Genomic DNA, 6,009 nt, shown 5'->3' with positions numbered 1-6,009 from the left:
AACCTTTTCTTTCTTGCTAATATATCAAGATAGTCTTTTACCAAAACTGTTTAAAAAAAAAAAATCTAAAATTTTTGAAGTGCAACTGAATCACTAAAACTCTTTATGGTTAACATTGCTAAGATGTTTGGACATCAGTTGTAACAAAACAATGTACTTTTTTTTGTTATCCTTATTTTGACTTTATCCTGTCAGAGAGCACTTACTTGGAAAAGCCAGCATATTTCAATCGTTTCTGTTTTACAGGTTTAAAAAGTTGTAGTGTGGTCTTACAATGAAATTTGATTACCCAATGACAGAGAATTTTGAAAAAAAATCAGCTCTACCCAAGAGATAATGAAACTTTAAGATGGTAAATCAATCTTCTTTTTGGCTCAACATTTTGAGGCAAAAGCTTTTTTTAATGCATGCATGTATACATGCATATGTTTATTTTCTAATATTCTATTCAGATTCTAGGAACATCTTGCATTTTGGGGGACAATCTATAAATTATTTTTAATTGTAACTTATACTAGAAAGAGAATCTATTCTGTGATTCTGGTAATAGATCAAGCAATTCACATTGTTTTGCACTGCTTATGTGCTTGCAAACATCCCTGAAATCACACCCAAACAACAAAAATTTCTCGGCTGCATCATACACACCTGCTATGGGATAAGTGCGCCTGTCCCAAGCGGTAGAAATTCATGTTCACCTGACAAAAGGCAGAGAAACATCAGCTTGCTCCTTGTGTTTGGGCTGCCAGGCATGACGGCAAAGGCCGGAGGAGTATGTGAGATCGTGCTGCAGAGCACCAGTGTTTCTTAAGATTTTCTGGAGTGTTTTCCTCTGGTTTTTGACTCCTCAGTCTTGCCCAGCTCCATGCATTGGTGGGGGGAGCTCTGGGTCTGGACTAACACCCCCTATAAAACCCTTCTGAAGCAAGATGAACAACTAGAACAGATGAAGAGCTGGAGCTCACCTGCTTCATCTTGAACAGCCTTGTGATGACTCACATGGAGTCGCTGAGAACCACCATGACTTTGTGAAGGCTTCAGACCACCTTACGTTACATGCCGGCGACAGCCAAGGCTGGTACAACACAGAGGCTCCCTGCCTGTCCTCCTCCTCCTCTCCTACCTGGCTTGGAAGCTCTCAGGTTGGCTGCTCTCAGAGGAGCACGTATGATCCTCTTTCTCCAGAATTACAGCTCCACCCCAACCATCAGCCTAAGAGATTTCTGTCCAACACAGATCTTCCACCAGTGACCAGAAATGGAAGAAAGACTAACAGCAAATCATCCTACCAGGAGTTTCAAAACCCAGCAGATTCCACACCAGGGTGGAGAACAAGTTTTGAGCCTGACTGGTCATCCTATTTATTTGTTTAAGGGCTACCCCAGCAGTGAGCAGGGAAGAATTCCTTCCCCATGTAGGAGTGTGCTGCCAAATTCCTCTGGCTTGCAGCAAGACTCACAAACATTTCTTGCTTCCCTCCATCCCCAAATGCTAGCAAGCCTATTCAATACCTCACAGCAAACAGCAAGATCTTTCATACCTCAATGTCATAATTTAAACATGGGAAACAAATTTACCTTTTCATTGAAAACTCTACTTTGAGTATAGCCAACTGAACGTATTTCCACATAAACTGGCAATAAATAGAGAGGAGGAACTCACAAAGAAAGAGAAGTGCTAATTTGCCTGTGCCCAAATCAAAGCAGTTGCCAGCTGCAAGCATTGGGGCAGCAGCATGCGCAGAAGCACATTGTTCAAATGGAGTTCCTATCACAAAAATAAAAGCTTGCACATGGTGAAAATGAGCCACAAAACCTCACATTCGCTTCCTCATTAGCACAGTGGGACAATAATATCAGAGGTGTTAACTGGCAGGTGTGTTCATAGATAATCGCTCACGCCTGTTGTACAGTGAAGCAGAGAGAACAGAAATCAGGTTTAAAAGCTGTCATGCACCAGGTCGCTTTTCACCGAGGTTGGGTCCTATGGCCGTAATGTATTAATGGGGATAATACACGTCATTCAATAGCTCTGTAAAGCCATTTCTCATGGATTTTAACTCTTGCAGAAGCACACTATGATCTCTAGAGGTCAAGTTCAGCCCTTAGAATAAGGAGCAGGGCTAGTACAGTCACCATGACTCGAAGCATCAGGCTGACTGTACACAGCAGCAGGTCTGGCTCACAGCCCCAGGGCTTCCTAACAGCTGATATCCCCAGGCTGCACTCAAGTGGCTGCCAGAGCTGGGACCTGCTATCCCAGTCACAGAAACGAGGTGAGAAACAATGCCCAAAAGGTTCCTGGAGACATTTCAAGGATGGCAGGTTTTTAAAACCTCGACATCCAATGGCTTAAACAGATCTAGAAAGATCCACTGCAATCAATGGAGGTGACCACGGTGATCTCACTGCTCTTGGTAACCTGTCTCAAGGGCTCACCCGTTTGTTTTCCCTCTGGATGAGTGACTTTTCAGACAGCCTGTCAAACACAAACCTGTCTTGTTTACACATACAAGGCTAGAATTTACCAATTTATAAAAATAACAGGAACTTAACAAATCCAGTGATCAGCCTCAGAAATAATCACCTACATCAATTGTGGCTTTTCCTCTGTCACCCATTTGTGGCTAAAATGTGACTACTCCAATAAACAAACACCAGCTTGGTAGACGCTGCCATGGTCAGGCTCATTTCAAGCTGTTTTCCTTACAGTAAAACCCTTTTCATTCTTTGTTCCTTTCTTGAAATGTTTTGTTTGGTTGGTTTTGTTTATTTGTTTTCTTTACACAGGAAATAATCCACAATACTGTTTGAATGAATCAAAGGCTATTGCTCCTACAACCTACGTGTGCTCACCGTGGAGTGGACAGAGTGCTTCGCCTAAGAGACTTTTTAAAATTAATAAATAAATGAAATTACAGGCTTGTGCAATGGACCAGCTCTTCAGATGGTGCAAAAGGAAACTGTTGGCAAATTGGCAGGCCCCTCTACCAGCATCAGAACAGAATCCAACTCCAAAACTTTAAAGAAAATTGGGGGGGTGTGGGGTGGTACACATGACAGGGGACACTATCCTCTATTTCTAAATGGCAGAACCAGATTGATCTGATGAGCAGGCTGCTGTCACCCGCTGTCAGCCAGCTCCCGCCCTGGCTGAGATGGGTCACTGCTCTCAATGGGAGCTGAACTGGACCTCTTGCTCTCTCCTTCACATTTTGGCTGAATGAGGAATGCTTTCAGTCAGGGTGGGATGGGAAAAATTAGGAGCCTTTAAGGAATGGCACATCCTGAGTTTCCAGAAGCTGTCTAGGTCAGCCCAAAGTCTAGCCGGCCGGTGCACTCCTCCCCAGTATTTACACTGACAGTGGAAACAAGTCTGGAACAGCTGCAAACAATTACGCCTCTGACCCTCTCATGATGAAGCCCTGTGAAGCAGGATCCTGCCATCTATGCTGCACATTGCAGCAGCTAACGCTCACTTCCGTATGAAAACATCCACGCCAAACCTATTTCATTATGGCTAATTGGTACCCAATTGAATTATTTTAAAAGGCGTGTTTTGCAGTATGTGTCATCTGAAAGTTTCCCTTACCAGGAGGAAACACCTCGCTTCTCTGCAGCAGGTTGAATGCAATGGTTTTCTATTTTCACATCATAGATATCCCAGGGAGTGTCAGAAGAGAGTAAAAACAAGGGTTCAAAATCATAGTGTGCTCTGCTGCTGCACCTACCCGTGATCTCTCCTTCCTCTACTGCTCTAGCTGTGCAAAGCTAGGAAAGTATTGTCATGAATTCCCTCCGCATGAGAGCATCCTGGGCTGACACGGAAAGGATTGCTGTCACCTCGAAGTAATCCTGGCACAGGGAGTATACAGCAAGGTGTTTTAGGAACAGAAACTTTAAGAGGAAAACAGAAACCAGCAACCCCACTTGGCATCAAATGCCAAATCCTTTCATATTTACAGACTCACGCAGTTTATGGGCTTAACCAAATGCTTCAGTGAGAGAAAATGAAGAAATAGTGGAGTCATTAATTCATAATCCTTGAGACTAATGGAAAGAATGATTGAACCACAACACTGAAGACATGCTCTAGTCTCCTTAGCCTTATTCTAAGATCTTTCCCTCCTCTCACAAACTTTCTAAGCAACATTTAGATCTAAACTCTTACACAGAGAAAGCCTGAAACACAAGCTGATAAAAATATGCAGAGTTGAACAGTACAAGAGCCCTGGGCTTTGGCTGAGCCAGCAATTGGGCAGCCTAAATTTTGCTGTGTTCCTTGATGGGCTGAGAACAGACACTCATACAAGTGTTATTCTTTGCCCTTCCTGATACAGACTTGAGTAATGAAAATGGAAACAGCACATAAAGCAACTCTGACTGTTCTGATGAGTGAATTGAAAAGTTTTCCTCCAAGGGATTTTATAATTGAGAAAGCAGGTTAGAAAAAGTGGCATAAAATATTACTGCAATCTCTCTGAGACTAGAAAATGTATTATATTGACTAATAAGCAACAGGAAGAGATTTTACATTTCCCTTTACACTTACATTTCCAGTTATATAGTTACAGAATAAACGATTAGAGGTTATTTTATTTCTGGACTCTCAATGGAGAAGACAGAAAATGGAAGAATGTGGAGAGCTTGAACACGAGGATAAAATACAGGCATTGCTCAGAAAAAGATGCCAGCTTGCAAATGGCAGAAGGAGAGGCCACGATCACAGCTCACTGCGCTCCACCACCTAATGGAAGCTCATTGTAAATTGTTATTCCCCTTCGAGGACATTGTTTGTGAGGTTACCAGCAGACGGGCACAGCTGGTAAAACAACAATGAGCAAGAGAGCTGTGTAACACACAGGTCACACCTACTAGAGTCACCTTAGGTTTTCCGAAATGTCCTCCCAAGTCTTTGCAAGGAGACAGACCACTGCTTGGTATTATCCAGAAATAAAAATCTTCTCTCAAAACAACATATATGTTACCAAAACATCACCGGAATGGCAAGCAGCAAGCGCCCCAGCAAAGCAGTACTAAAAAACCAAAATGCAAAACCACAAAAGCCAGCAAAAGCACTCGTTTGGCCAGGGAAAAATACTATAATTAGCTCTTGGGAGTCTGAGTCGCCCCCAGCACTTATCGCAGCTACAGCTGCTCCCAATGAATTATTTGCCACCAAACTCCAGCGGACACTGTGTGAAGCCAATAGCAGTGGGTCTGCAATGTATGGTGTGTCATAGACCAGGAGCACTAGACTGGGTCCTTCCAGCCATGCTTGTATGTTCAGCGTGAATTCCTCATATGCACTACGTGGCAGGCTTTCCCTGAGCCCGGCAGGAGCAAGGTAGAGAGGAAAAAGTGAACCTTTTAAATGGAAATTGTATTAATTTCATGTAATAGATTGAAAATAATAAATATCAGTGCATGACATATCTGCCAAATGAAAGTTGGTTTCAGATTCAAACTAGATTGCCTTTTTGAATCAAAACACATACCTAGTTTCAGTATTAGCGAAAAGGACAACTGATTTGCCACTTGGTAGATTAGTCTGGTGTTTTACTATTGATACTGGGATTTTACATGCCAGTGCTAGACTGTTCAGGTCCTGCTGCTCATGAGATTTGAGCTCTTGGATACGATAAGTGGGAGACTGCTGAGTCCTGACCATTTCCAGCCATTACTCGCCAAAATAAATGTTAGCCAGATCAATTTTACTTTACGTTGACGATGCCATAAGCAAACAGTTTAAGGCTGTAGCTTACTGTTCAAGCTTTGCAGTAAGGATAGAAATATACAAACAGGCAGAAGAAATGAGACCATGGTCTTTCAAGGGACCATGAACTAGGAGGCAAGACAGATGGGACTGTCAGTATCTTGGAGGATAGGTTTGGACTTAACTTTTTTGACTGCTTGCAGAAATGTTCAGGGAAGCGGGGTGGCAACTCAGCGGGGAAAATTGAAAGATGCTTCTGCCAGGCAGGAATAATCAGCTTCACAACTATGTCCA

Source organism: Patagioenas fasciata, chromosome 8 (assembly GCF_037038585.1).
Source record: "Patagioenas fasciata isolate bPatFas1 chromosome 8, bPatFas1.hap1, whole genome shotgun sequence".
Classification (NCBI taxonomy): Eukaryota; Metazoa; Chordata; class Aves; order Columbiformes; family Columbidae; genus Patagioenas; species Patagioenas fasciata.
The sequence above is the reverse complement of the archived record's forward strand: the minus strand, read 5'-3'. Positions refer to the sequence as shown.